The sequence below is a fragment of the Triticum dicoccoides genome, chromosome 2A (assembly GCF_002162155.2).
Source record: "Triticum dicoccoides isolate Atlit2015 ecotype Zavitan chromosome 2A, WEW_v2.0, whole genome shotgun sequence".
Classification (NCBI taxonomy): domain Eukaryota; kingdom Viridiplantae; phylum Streptophyta; class Magnoliopsida; order Poales; family Poaceae; genus Triticum; species Triticum dicoccoides.
The window spans coordinates 204,860,540-204,876,163 of NC_041382.1; positions in this window are offsets into that span (position 1 = coordinate 204,860,540).

The window sequence follows — 15,624 nt, forward strand, 5'->3', positions numbered from 1 at the left end:
ATACTCAGGTTATACTTGACGAGACAAGCATATACAGATATGGCCTCGGAACACGGAGACCGAAAGGTCAAGTGTGAATCATATAGCAGATATGATCAACATAGCGATGTTCACCAATGAAACTACTCCATCTCACGTGATGATCGGACATGGTTTAGTTGATTTGGATCACGTAATCACTTAGAGGATTAGAGGGATGTCTATCTAAGTGGGAGTTCTTAAGTAATATGATTAATTGAACTTAAATTTATCATGAACTTAGTCCTGGTAGTATTTTGCAAATTATGTTGTAGATCAATAGCTCGCGTTGTTGCTTCCTTGTGTTTATTTTGATATGTTCCTAGAGAAAATTGTGTTGAAAGATGTTACTAGCAATGATGCGGATTGGATCCGTGATCTGAGGTTTATCCTCATTGCTGCACAGAAGAATTATGTCCTTGATGCACCGCTAGGTGACGGACCTATTGCAGGAGCAGATGCAGACGTTATGAACGTTTGGCTAGCTCAATATGATGACTACTTGATAGTTTAGTGCACCATGCTTAATGGCTTAGAATCGGGACTTCAAAGACGTTTTGAACGTCATGGAGCATATGAGATGTTCCAGGAGTTGAAGTTAATATTTCAAGCAAATACCCGAGTTGAGAGATATGAAGTCTCCAACAAGTCCTATAGCTAAAAGATGGAGAGGAGAATCGCTCAACTAGTGAGCATGTGCTCAGATTGTCTGGGTACTACAATCGCTTGAATCAAGTGGGAGTTAATCTTCTAGATAAGATAGTGATTGACAGAATTCTCTAGTCACCATCACCAAGTTAGTAGAACTTCGTGATGAACTATGATATGCAAGGGATAACGAAAACGATTCCCAAGCTCTTCATAATGCGGAAATTGATGAAGGTAGAAATCGAGAAAAACATCAAGTGTTGATGGTAGACAAGACCACTAGTTTCAAGAAAAGGGCAGAGGGAAGAAGGGGAACTTCAAGAAGAATAGCAAGCAAGTTGCTGCTCAAGTGTAGAAGCCCAAGTCTGGTCCTAAGACCGAGACTAAGTGTTTCTACTGCAAAGGGATTGGTCACTGGAAGCGGAACTACCCCAAGTGATTGGCAGATAAGAAGGATGGCAAAGTGAACATAAGTATATTTGATATACATGTTATTGATGTGTACTTTACTAGTGTTTATAGCAACCCCTCAGTATTTGATACTAGTTCAGTTGCTAAGATTAATAACTCGAAACGGGAGTTGCAGAATAAACAGAGACTAGTTAAGGGTGAAGTGACGATGTGTGTTGGAAGTTGTTCCAAGATTGATATGATCATCATCGCACACTCCCTATACTTTCGGGATTAGTGTTGAACCTGAATAAGTGTTATTTGGTGTTTGCGTTGAGCATGAATATGATTAGATCATGTTTATTGTAATACGGTTATTCATTTAAGCAAGAGAATAAATTGTTGTTCTGTTTACATGAATAAAACCTTATATGGTTACACACCCAATGAAAATAGTTCGTTGGATCTCGATCGTAGTGATACACATAACCATAATATTGAAACCAAAAGATGCAAAGTTAATAATGATAGTGCAACTTATTTGTAGCACTACCGTTTAGGTCATATTGTTGTAAAGCGCATGAAGAAACTCCATGCTGATGGGCTTTTGGAATCACTTGATTATGAATCAGTTGATGCTTGCGAACCATGCCTCATGGGCAAGATGACTAAGACTCTGTTCTTCGGAACTATGGAGTGAGCAACTGACTTATTGGAAATAAATACATACTGATGTATGCGATCCAATGAGTGTTAAGGCTCGCGGAGGGTATCATTATTTTCTGACCTTCACAGATGATTTGAGCAGATATGGGTATATCTACTTGATGAAACATAAGTCTGAAACATTTGAAAAGTTCAAAGAATTTCAGAGTGAAGTGGAAAATCATCGTGACAAGAAAATAAGGTTTCTACGATCTGATCGCGGAGACAAATATTTGAGTTACGAGTTTGGTCTTCAATTAAAACAATGTGGAATAGTTTCACAAATTCATGCCACCTGGAACACCACAGCATAATGGTGTGTCCAAACATCATAAACATACTTTATTGGATATAGTACAATCTATGATGCTTCTTAGCGATTTACCACTATCGTTTTGGGGTTATGCATTAGAGACAGTTGCATTCACGTTAAATAGGGCACCATCTAAATCCGTTGAGACGACACTATATGAACTGTGGTTTGGCAAGAAACCAAAGTTGTCATTTCTTAAAGTTTGGGGTTGCAATGCTTATGTGAAAAAGTTTCATCCTGATAAGCTCAAACCCAAATCGGAAAAGTGTGTCTTCATAGGATACCCAAAAAGTTACTGTTGGGTACACCTTCTATCACAGATCCGAAGGCAAGACATTCGTTGCTAAGAATGGATCCTTTCTAGAGAAGGAGGTTCTCTCGAAAGAAGTGAGAGGGAGGAAAGTAGAACTTGATAAGGTAATTGTACCTTCTCCCTTATTGGAAAGTAGTTCATCACAGAAATCTGTTCCTCTAACTACTACACCAATTAGTGAGGAAGCTAATGATGATGATCATGTAACTTCAGATCAAGTTACTACCGAATCTCGTAGGTAAACCAGAGTGAGATCCGCACCAGAGTGGTACGGTAATCCTGTTCTGGAGGTCATGCTACTTGACCATGACGAACCTACGAACTATGAAGAAGCGATGGTGTAAGTGCATCTAGTGCCACCCCTAGTTGGTTTTGGAGTATTGACGACAAACCTAGTTGAGGGACTAATGTGTTTGTGAGAATTGCAGGAAAACACAAGTAGAAGTCCCTCATTGATTCGGTTTTACTACCAGAGATGACCCCTAAAAATGTATGAAGACATTGAAGACAAAGGTGGTATATGAAGATATTCACATTGAAGACTATGACAAAAGAAGACACGTTATGAAGCTTATGGAGCTCGAAGACTTAGATCTTTCGTAGTTCTTTTTCTTTTGTGTTGAGTCGTAGGAACCACCATACTGTTAAGTGGGGTCCAGGAGAACCAGTCAGAATGACTGAAGTGATGCCTAAATCAAAAACCTATGTCTTCGAGCGAAGACAATGAGAGCGAGTCTTGTCCAGAGCCGGACAAGTCAGCTTTGCTTGTAGCCCAAGTAAAGTTGCCATGAGAGTTTGAAATCTGACCGTTGAGACACGTGTCAGTTCCTTAGTGACCCAGGGTCATTTCGGACAAATCAGGTCGGGTTGCCAAGTGGCTATAAATAGCCCACCCCCACAACCATAAACGGCTGGCTGCTCAGATTTCAGTGCACGGCTTTTGTCGTTTGAGAGCAACCCACCTCGAAGCCTTTGAGAGAAAATTTCTAGTGAGGAGAAAAGCCCTAACCACCCAGAGCCAGAGTAAATTGGGCATCACTTAAGTCTTCTTGTCTGTGTGATCTGAAGACTTATTACACTTGAGGACTGTGAATCCTCCAGACGGTTAGGCGTCGCGTTCAGAGCATCCAAGAGACATTGTGGATTGCCAGTGAATGAAGTTTGTGAAGGTTTGGGAGTCTACCTTGAAGACTTACCAGAGTGATTGGGCGAGGACTAAGTGACCTTAGCTCAAGGAGAATACGGTGAGGACTTGGTGTCCTGAACTGTGTGTTCAGGACTGGGTGTCCGGGACTGTGTGTCCTAAGGTTTAAATACCTAGCCGCTCCAACCAGACGTACAGTTGTCACAGCAACTGGAACTGATCCAACATATCATTGTCTTCAACGAGTCACTGGTTTCATCTTCACTTCCTTTTCTTACTGTTACTCATTGTGAAGCCATTGCATGCTTGCTTTATCTTTTGTCTTCACAACGTGAATGTATGATCTGTTTGGCTGCATAACTTCTTCCTACCTGATCCTTATTACACTGAAGCGGTTTGTCATTGTGCTTTCACTCTATTAAATACATGACCATGGCTGGCCTAGTGTAATCTAACTTCCGATGCATAGTAATAGGCATAATCTTCGCTGTTTGTCTTCATAACTCTCACATTTTGAAGACTTACATAAAAATCGCCTATTCACCCCCCCCCCCTCTAGTCGATATAACGCACTTTCAATTGGTATCAGAGCAAGGTGCTCCCTTGTTCTGTGTGATTCGGTTTAACCACCTGGAGTTTTAGCTATGTCGACTGCAAGGATAATCAAAGTCTCCGCTGCTTGCCCCGTCTTCGATGGAACTGAATATCCCTACTGGAAGAATAAGATGCGCATGCATCTTGAAGCTATTGACGTCGACCTATGGTATGTCGTCGAGAACGGCGTTCGCAAGGCTGGAGAAGGTGTCACTGCTGCTGATGTCAAGAAGTTCACTCAACTGGACTCTACTGCCAAAAATATCATCTGTGGTCATCTGAGAAAAGGACAGTATGGCCGTGTGAGTGCCTTGAAGACATCCAAGCTGGTCTGGGACTGGCTCTCCAAGGTCAATGAAGGCGTCTCAACCCAGAGAGATCAAAGAATCAGTGTTCTTTGCAACCTCTTCAACCGCTTCAAACGAAATGACAATGAGAATTTCCAGCACACATTTGACCGGCTCACTGACATCACAAATGAGCTTCAAGCCCTCGGCGCCACTGAGATCACCAAACATGAAATCGTCAAGACGCTGCTGAGATCACTTGATAGTTCGTTTGACATCCTGGCCCTGATGATTCAAGAACGTCCTGATTTCAAGACACTCGATCCGTCTGACATACTTGAGAGGCTCAACGCACATGAGTTTCAGCTTTCTGAGAAAAGAGATATCTACGGTCCAAACTATGGGCGAACTCATGCCTTGAAGGCAAAAGCTGTTTCCTCATCTGAAGAAGAATCTGACTGCAGTTCTGATGATCCTGAAGACATTGGAAGAGAACTTGCAATGCTAGTGAAGAAGTTCCAAAAATTCACCAAGAAGAAAGGCTTCAGAAAATCTTCACGATCAAGCTCAAGGAATGATGAAGCTTCTGCTCATGACTACAAGAAGAAAAAATGTCACAAGTGCAAGAAAACTGGACACTTCATCTCTGAGTGTCCACAGTGGGACAATGAGAACAGAAGGAAGAAGAAGAGCAAGGAATATGATTCTGACGACAAGAAGAAGAAGAAATACTCAAAGTCTTCTTCCAAGTCTTCCTCAAAGTCTTCATCACACAAGAAGAGCTCATCTGGCAAGGCACGTGCGTTTGTTGGCAAGGAGATGGATTCAGAGGAGGAGTCCACATCTGATGAGGCAGAGGTGGAGTCTGAGGAGGAGTCTGATTCTGGCATTGCGAGTCTGGCTACAGCATACGTCGCCAAGTCCATCTTCAACACTGAATACAATGACTGCATCACCGACACCGACGCAAATGACAAGAACGACTCCACTCCTACCTACTGCTTCATGGCACGCGGTGCCAAGGTAAACACACGCACTACTCGCTATCAAACATCTAGTGACGATGACTCTGACTGTGATTCAAAACCCAGCTACAAAACACTTGCTAAAATTGCAACTGAACAACAGAAAGCTATGGAACATATTCAAAAACTGTTAGACAGAAGCGATGATCTGTTGGGTGCTAAAATGACTCGATCTGAATCCTTAATTGAAGACATAAAAAACCTTCACGTTAAGTATCATGAACTTGAAGATCGTCTTGATACTCTCTCAACAACTCATGAAAAGCTTTCCTATGATTATCTTCAAAGGAAGCAAGAACTTGAGAAATTGAGAGCGGCTCATGAAGATCTTCAAAAGGAAAACGAGTCACTTCGCGCCGAACAGATCAGTCCCGCTCAGGAAGGATTTGAACCACCATGTCTTAAATGCATTGAGCGTGATAATGCTACTTCTGTTGCTGAATGTTCCACTGCTACTGCTGTTGCAATATCTTCAACTGTTGATGTGGTAACTAACCCCTCTGCTGAGGATACCACTGCTATTGCTGATGAGAATGCTAGGTTGAAGACATTGCTTGAAACAGGGATGTACAAAAGTCTTAAAGGACATCAGACATTATGTGATGTCCTCAAGAAGCAGATTCTGAACCGAAACCCTAGGAAAGAGGGTGTTGGGTTCGTGAGGAAAATAAATGCAGATGGCTCTTACTGGAAACCTGAGCAGTACCCCAAAACCACATGGGTTGCTGCAAAGGAACTTTCAGCAAATCCATCCAATTTATCTGGCTTCACTTGTGCTAACCCCATTATCATTGATGAATCCTTTGATGCAAACTATAAACTGTTTAAGAATCAGAATGGTGAAGTGTTTTCCAGGTACATTGGTACTAACTGCAGGAATGGACCGCCTATGAAGAAGATCTGGGTTCCGAAAAAGTGTCTGGAAAATCTTCCTGTGAATGTCTTCATGACACCTCACTTGAAGAAGACAAACCTCAGACCAAAGGCTTCATACGGTCCAATGGCTTCATACAAACAGAGGACTCACCTGAGTCACACTAATGCAAATGTTTTGCAGGGAAACCATACTCAGGCATATGAATATGAGAGCGGTTCATCGAACCGTCATGTTCATATGACCAAAAATTATTCTGCTTATTCCTATGAGTATTATTGTCCACCTGCTAGACTGTTTGCTAAGGCTTCAAAGCCAAAATTCTCAGATGCTGCACTTAGACTTATTGCTTCTAAGCCACCCTTGAAGATGTGGGTGGTTAAGAAAGCTTAACTCTCTTTTGCAGGGAAAGGTCTCTAGCAGAAAAACAAAATCTTCTGACGCTATTGCTGGGGACCTTAAAAATCTTGTAGGGCACAAGATAAAATGCCCGAATGGCATCATTATGTACCTCGTTCCTGAATCGCATGCTACTCTCCTTATTAGTCCTAATCTGGATCTAAGTTTTCATAACCCATTGGTTCGTCAAATGTTTTTGCTTCACAATTCTCTTCGTGAAGCCTATCCCCCTAACTGCATTGTAGGGTACGACACCAGCGACTTCAAAGTCTTCAGAATGGATTATTGACAGTGGGTGTACAAATCACATGACTGGCAAAAGAAGCCTCCTTATGGACTCAACCTTACGTCCATCCGACAAGAGCCACATCACATTTGCTGACACTGGTAAAAGTAAGGTATTGGGTCTAGGTAGAGTTGCAATCTCAAAGGATCAACACATGGATAAAGTCATGCTTGCTGAATCCCTTGGCTTCAACTTAATGTCTGTCTCAATGCTTTGCGATTTGAACATGATCGTAATGTTTGGAAAATATCGTTGCCTAGTACTAATGGAATCTGACAAGTCTCTAGTGTTTGAAGGGTATCGAAAAGATGATTTGTATGTGGTAGATTTCTCAGCAGGACCACAACTTGCAGTATGTCTTCTTGCAAAAGCTTCAGAATGCTGGCTTTGGCATCGGAGGGTTGGGCATGCTGACATGAGGAACCTCCACACTCTTGCGAAGAAGAAGCATGTCATAGGCATCGAGGGCGTCAAGTTCAAGAAAGATCACTTATGCGGTGCCTGTGAAGCAGGGAAGATGACAAGGGCAAAACATCCTTCAAAGACAATCATGACTACTACACAACCCTTCGAACTGCTCCACATGGATCTTTTCGGTCCCACTCACTTCTCAACTTTTACTACTTCTGCTTGCCTCTATGGCTTCGTCATCGTTGATGATTACTCTAGATATACATGGGTGCACATAATCCTTTACAAGACTGAAGTGCAGGATGTCTTCAGACGCTTCGCCGATCGAGCTATGAACAATTTTGGCGCCAAGATAAAGCACATCAGAAGTGACAATGGCACTGAATTCAAGAACACTGGCCTTGATACATATCTTGATACCTTGGGCATCACACATGAATTCTCAGCTCCGTACACGCCACAGCAGAATGGCGTCGTCGAACGCAAGAACAGAACACTCATTGAGATGGCCAGAACTATGCTAGATGAATACAAGACTCCAAGAAAATTCTGGACTGAAGCCATTGACACTGCATGCCATACAATCAATCGTGTTTATCTTCACAAGCTTCTGAACAAGACATCTTATGAACTCCTAACTGGCAAGAAGCCAAATGTCAGTTACTTCAGAGTATTTGAGGCAAGATGCTGGATCAAGGACCCACACCACACCTCAAAGTTTGCACCAAAAGCACATGAGGGCTTTATGCTTGGATATGGAAAGGATTCGCACTCCTACAGAGTGGATGTGCGGTTCGTTGAGACAAATGGTTCACAAAGAGAGCAACTGCCAAATGTGCTAGATGAAGTTCCAGTTGATGAATCAATCAAGCTTGGGAACTGGAGATACTATACCTTCTGAAGCTCATCCCGAAGAAGAACTTATCATCTCAGCACCTGATCAACATGAAGACAATGCTCAGCCTGAAGACATTCCTCCCAACACCAACACAGATCAGCAAGAGCAAAGTCTTCGCCCTGTACACCCTCGTGTTGCCAATGAAGTGCAAATTGACAGAATAATTGACAGCATCAATGCACCTAGTCCACTCACTCATTCAAGGGCAACTCAACTGGCAAATTTCTGTGGGCACTTCGCATTCGTATCAATATCAGAACCCAAGAAAGTTGAAGAAGCCTTCATGGAACCTGAATGGATTCAAGCTATGCAAGAAGAGCTTCAACAGTTTGAGCTGAATAATGTATGGGAACTGGTTAAGCGTCCTGATCCACGGAAGCACAACATAATAGGCACCAAATGGATATACCGCAACAAACAAGATGAGCATGGTCAAGTTGTCAGAAACAAAGCTCGTCTCGTTGCTCAAGGATATACTCAAGTGGAGGGCATTGACTTCGATGAAACATTTGCTCCTGTGGCTAGGCTTGAAGCCATACACATACTGCTGGCCTATGCAAATCATCATAACATACTTCTATATCAAATGGATGTGAAAAGTGCTTTTCTCAATGGCAAGATTGAAGAAGAAGTGTATGTTGCACAACCGACTGGCTTTGAAAATCCAAAACATCCTAACATGGTATACAAGCTCAACAAGGCACTATATGGCCTCAAACAAGCTCCCAGGGCCTGGTATGGCATACTCAAATACTTCCTGAAGAGCAAAGGCTTCATACCTGGTTCCCTGGATCCCACTCTTTTCACGAAGACATATGATGGTGAACTGTTTGTGTGCCAAATATATGTGGATGACATTATCTTCGGCTGCACCAATCAGAAGTACAGTGAAGAGTTTGGACATATGATGCAAGAGCAATATCAGATGTCCATGATGGGGGAGCTGAAGTTCTTCCTTGGTCTTCAAATTCGACAACAATGCAATGGCATCTTCATATCTCAAGAGAAGTATCTCAAAGATTGCCTGAAGAAGTTCGGTATGCAAGACTGCAAAGGCTTCACAACATCAATGCCAGCCAAACATCATCTAGGTCCTGACGACAATGGTAAAGAGTTCGATAAAAAGGTATACCGCTCCATGATTGGTTATTTGATTTATTTATGTGCATCTAGGCCAGATATTATGCTTAGTGTTTGCATGTGTGCTCGATTTCAAGCGGCACCAAAGGAGTCGCATCACTTAGCTGTGAAGCGAATTCTTCGATATTTGGCTCACACCCCAACTCTAGGATTATGGTATCCAAAGGTCTCAGAGTTTGATTTGGTTGGATTTTCGGATGCTGATTATGCTGGTGACAAAGTTGATCGCAAGTCCACATCAGGCACATGTCACTTTCTGGGATGATCACTTGTATGTTGGTCTTCAAAGAAGCAGAACTGTGTATCTCTCTCCACTGCTGAATCTGAATACATTGCTGCTGGATCTTGCTGCGCTCAGCTTCTGTGGATGAAGCAAACACTCAAGGACTATGGCATTCATCTGAAGCAAGTGCCACTTTACTGTGATAACGAAAGCGCCATCAAGATTGCCAACAACCCAGTTCAGCACTCGAAGACAAAGCACATTGAAATTCGTCATCACTTTCTCAGAGATCATGTTGTGAAGGAAGACATTGATATCATACACGTCAACACTGAAGAACAATTGGCAGATATCTTCACCAAGCCCTTGGATGGGAAGAGGTTTTGCAAGTTATGGTGTGAGCTAAATATCTTGGAATCCTCAAATGTCCTGTGATCAGGCACACATCCTAACACTTATGCATATTGATGACTTAGATGTGCAACACACAAAGTAAAGTATATCTTCAATCAATGAAGACATACATTCTAAGTGTGAATACATTAATGTGGAATTTGACTTCGGAGCGCCACGATAATTGTGCGCCGTGTCTGGGTCTAATACTTCCTATACGGTGGGTAACGCCACCACCAAACGTTCCATTTTGAAGAGTTTCACTCATGGCGTTACCTTGCAATATCTTCACATTTGGTTTGGCTTCGAATTCAACATGTCTTCATGATTATCTTCACTATGTTGATTATATAGATATATATACTAGTGTTATGTCCTCTACAGCATTCACTTATAGCTATGTCTTCTTGGTTGAATCTTTTGAACTAAGTGAATGTGATCGGACCCTAATCTCTCTATGCTTTCTATCTCAAATTCTATCTCTCCAAGTCATATGCATTCTATTGAAACTGTCGAATGTCTTCACTGCGTCCTAGTCAGCAGAAGACATAGAGACAACCATAAAGTCCGTCTTCAATGCTCATTCCTCCACATAAAATCCGGAGAAGCAGGAACGACCGCCCGACAATCCAGGCGTGCGTGGGACGTGGAACAGACCCAAAACTTCCGCAAACTGGCCACGCGTTCCTCATATGCGAACCGCCAGGGGAACCTATGTAATAGCACAGTGCCGCCCCTGAGCCTATAAATTCACACTTACCGCGGTCATTATCTCCTTCTTCCACCCTCGCACGAACCCTAGCGCCACCGCTAGCACTCGACGATGCCGGCGACAAAGCGCTTCGCTGCCGCGACTTCTCCGACGCCGTCTTCACGCCGATCGCGGACATCATCCTCTCCGCAGTCGCCTAGGTGTTTTCCGTCGCCAAGTTAGGGCACGGAGGACTGAACTGCTCGGCATCATCTCCCACTTCCATCTAGCAGTTCCAGTGTGGTAAATAAAACTTCTTTTTACAGCCCCTTTGATCTTATGGTTCTGTCACTTTCTACCATAAGAAGTTTCTCTTCACACAAGTTAGATCTCTCGCTGCATCTCATAACATGCCTAGTATATTCACTTGTGCTTCATAAAGTAGTTAGATTCCTCACTTGTACTGATCTGTGGGTTCGTACAAATCTGGAACCAACTACTTATCTATGAGTGAATGTCTTCGCACGATGAGGTCAATGTCTTCTAAACTGATTAATCTTCAAAACCTTCTGAGAATGCATATGACCTCTTCCCCTTCCCTCGCACCTTAATGCTGTCATAGGTACATGTCCGTGGGAGAATCCTTCGGTTCTCATAGTCTGCATTCATTTGCAGAATTCCTACAGCATCACATAAACTCTCCTGAAGCCAGTTCCTGTTGGTCCAGCAAAAGAAAGCCTTTGAAGCCTTTGAAAGTTTTGAAGCCTTTCAAGTTAAAGTATATGGCTTCAGAAGCAGCAGCAAGGAAGGGGGGCAGACAGAGACGTGAAGGAACTTCCAAAGATCTGCCTGAAGACTTGGCAGAAATGTACAAAACAGATCCAGAAGAAAGTTATGGGCAGCGCAAGACCCGAATCCAATGGATTCGACGCTATTGGGCAGAACAGTGGTTCAAATACCGCTTCGTCACTCAGGAGTATGTTAAGAAATGTGCCATCAAGAAGCCATGGGGGGACATCTTATACAAGAATCTCGTACCCAAGACCAGAGATGAAGCCATTGCTCAAGGCTTCTACCCATGCATGGTCCGAGGACCACAGCCTGATGATGCGCATCCGTCGTCACTCCTCTGGTGTCGTGACGACAATCTCTTCAAGCGCAACTTTCAGTTTGCCCAACAGTCAGCGAAGCTAAACAAGAAGAAATTTGGGTTAGACTTCAACCCTGGTCCCTCCGCACCAAGGGCAGATGGCACACGCGACGCAGAACCCAATGTCATCAGTCCGTTTTGCCAATCTTGAGGGCCTGATCACCCACATCTTAGTCCAAGGGACTGCCGTGAATGACCCTCCAGCTGACTCTGAGTCTGATGAAGCCCCTGCTGTGCCGAAGCCAAAGCAGACAAAGAAACCAAAAGCTTCAAAGCCAGCCCCTGCCTCAAAAATCTCAAGGGCGAAGCCATTGAAAACTGCACCTCCTGAAGTCAGTGTGCAGTCTGAAGACGTATCCCGCGTCTCCAAGCCCCAGAAGGAAAAGGAGCCCCAGCAACACACCGGCAAAGAGTTCACTGCTGCTGCCATTCTGCGCAGCGAAGCCATTGATCTATCAAGCGATGAAGATCTTGGAGATGACGCTCTTGAGCAGCTCATCAAAAGCAAGGAAGAAGCAGAAATCTTCAACAACCTACCTCTGTTTGATGTTGCCATCATCCACAACTTCATCGATGAATGGTTTGCCTCACCGGACATAAGCTTCGAAGATCTGCAGCTGCCCGTTGGCCTCAGCGTCGCCTTCCAAGGCGCAATTGCTTCAGAACTGGCCATTGCTCAGCGCATTGTTGAGCTGAAGCAGAAAATTGATCATGAAAAGGCTCAGTTCAAGAAGCACATGGCCAGGCTCAGCGTGCAGGAAGTGAAGAGCTTCAAAATCATGCTGCATGAGCTAAAGGAAAATTTTCTGAAGAAGCGTGCAGAAGCTCAAGGCTCGCGTGAGCGGATGAAGTCTCTGGCAGAACGATGTGTGCAGGCCTACAATGAGGCCGAGAAGCGCAAGGCACTTGGGCGTCCTGGCATCGACCCCAAGATGGCCGCGAAGAAGAAGAAGCAGCCTGCTGTGAATGAACCAGAGGCACCAAGACAAGAAGCTATTCCGATTGTCTTCCCAACCGCCACGACTGGCTCGAAGCCAAAGAGCCGGTCAACCGCTTCAGAGCTTAAGAAGACACGGAATGCAGAGGCTAAAGCTAGGAAGAGGAAACACTCTGAAGCCTCTCCTTCTGACCCCGCCAAGAAGAAGCGTAAGATCAAGAAAGCTCGAGCTGCTCCCACAGAGCCCTTAATGGTTGAACCCCTCTCTGTCATTCACCCCAACGCAGAACGTCAGCTAACAGTTCATGAGCCTGCTCCGACAGAGGCTCCTCAAGCTGAGGACATTCCAGCAGCCGACCCCATCGCTGCTGAAGACATTGGTCACAAGGATAATGTACAAGATGATGCAGTCCTTCCTCAGCTTGAAACAAGCGAACTCATCAGCATTGGTCGTCCTCTGACACCAATGGCACAAGATGAGTCATGGGCAGATCGTCCTCAGGAGGAAGAAGACTTTGAGGCCCAGCCCACTCCAACCCCACAAGCGTCGTCTGCGTTCCGTAGGCTTCGCAAAGGTCCAAGGCCTCAAGTCCATACTGAAGAAATTCCGGCTGCATCAGCCGAAGACAATGAAGAAGCACCACCAGAACCCACTCCCCTCCTCCATCAAGATGCAGTTCTCCAGGAGAACGTGCCTGAGGTTGTCCATCCAACTACACAAGCGGAGGAATAAAATGTTGAGGCTGCCACCACAAACACTGAAGCCAATGTGGAGCCCGCCCCACCAAATGCTTCAGCAGACAGTGAAGCTACTGAGCCAGACACTTCTGTTCCTGAGTCTGCTGCAGGTCCTCAATTTGATTATCATGTTGAGCACATGCCTCATGTCCAGAAGCCAGTCCCAAGGCTTCCAAGGTTCCCAGGTCCTGCATCAGCACCTGGCTCCTTTGACATAAATAGCTTTAAGGCAGACAATACATTTTTCAACAGCTCCAAGAACCCCTATTGAAGGGAAAGGATTGTATCAGATAGGTTCTGGAGCTATCCTCAGCGCAGATACTACTCAAGCATCCTATACAACCAAGGTCGCATCTTCCCGCACAAGCGCCTTGAGGTTGAAGCCATTGCTGGTTTGCCCTGTCTTGAGGAAGCTTTGGATTGCTTTAGGCAAGTGGGTCTGCCGCCGTTTGTGACTGATGAAGAGCACTGGAATGAAGAGCTTCTGCTTCAGTTCTATGCCACCCTCCATATAAAAGGATAAAATAGAGATCCGAAGACTTGGGTCCTGGAGTGGATGACCGGCAATGTCCATCATGAAGCCAATGCATTTGATATCATTGAGCTCACCGGCCTGCCCACTCCTGGCGAATTCTTCGAGGAAGGCTGTCAACTACATTCTGAAGCTATTGAGAGCATATTCCAGAGGCCTGAACCAAATATGAGTCAGACACTCTCAATGATGAAGCCATTGCCTCAGGATGCATCCTATCCAACTGAGTTCTTCGTTGAAGACCTTGAGTACCTGCCAAGGACCATATATCACATCATTCGGCAGACTCTCTAGCCCATTAAGGGACACTCTCCACATGCCAAGATTGAGGGTGCAATGAAGACTCTCCTATTCTATATCCTGCATGGCAAATGCTTCAACGCACAGGATCTCTTCATATGCCAACTTGCAGCGTCAGGCTCGGAATTATTTGGTTTGAAGTTCTATGCTCCTTGGGTGATGAGGCTGATCAAACTGCACTCTACGATCTCGTATTAGCCCTCAGCCCGAAACCATCGGATCTTCCTGCCAGATGTGGATACCTCTGCTGAAGCCATATATCCCGAACCTACCAAGCAACCGATAAGTCTTCAGAATGCAGAACACCAGAGCTTCACGCAGAACGTTGAAGGTGTTGAAGCCATATCCAGGGTGTATCCATTGGCTGGCACTACACGTGCACCACGCCCAGCATCTACTGAAGCCACAGACAGCACAAATGCTCAAAGACCTAAGAAGCGCGCTCGTGCCCTCACTGACCGAGAGCTTCTTGTGGCCCTTCACCAAAAGCAAGATAGGCATCACGACTGGCTAAAGCGTCAGATGAAAAGCCTCTTAGTGGATGTCAATCGTCTTCGAAACCTTGCCACCAAGAATGCCTTCGTTACACATGAGACTTGCCGTCGTACATGGAAAGGGCTCTCAATGATATGCACTGAAGCTGAACTTGAAGAGGATGGCTTCACTGAGCGCTTCAAGTTTGACACCACACCTCCCAGAAGGGCTGTGATGCGCAACACACCATCACTTGAAGACTCTGAGTTTTCTTCATCTGCTGCCATAGTTACTGCAAGGATCATTGATGAAGACGACGATGCTACATCACCGCCACCTGCTTCAGCACCTCCAAGCTCCTCTGCACCGCCAAACACCTCCAACGACCCTGCTGCTCCTGGAAACGAGTAGACACTCTATGTCTTCGAACCTTTTTAGTCCTTGCTGACAAAAGGGGGAGAAGCATATGAGTTGATAGTCTTCAAGCGGGTCCATATGGGCGGGTGCTATATTTTTGCTACATTTTGCTTCGTGCTTACAACTCTCATTTTTGCTTCATTTGGTTCTTTGAGTTGTAACACTAAGACTCGATGGTCGTTTGCCACCCTGTTTGCGAAGATAAATTCCGCATGTGCGACGATAAATTTTGCACTTATCTCATTCTGCAGACGTCCATTTTCCATTATGCATGTCATTATCTTCATATACTTTCACATGCGTAGTGGATTGTCATCATAAGCT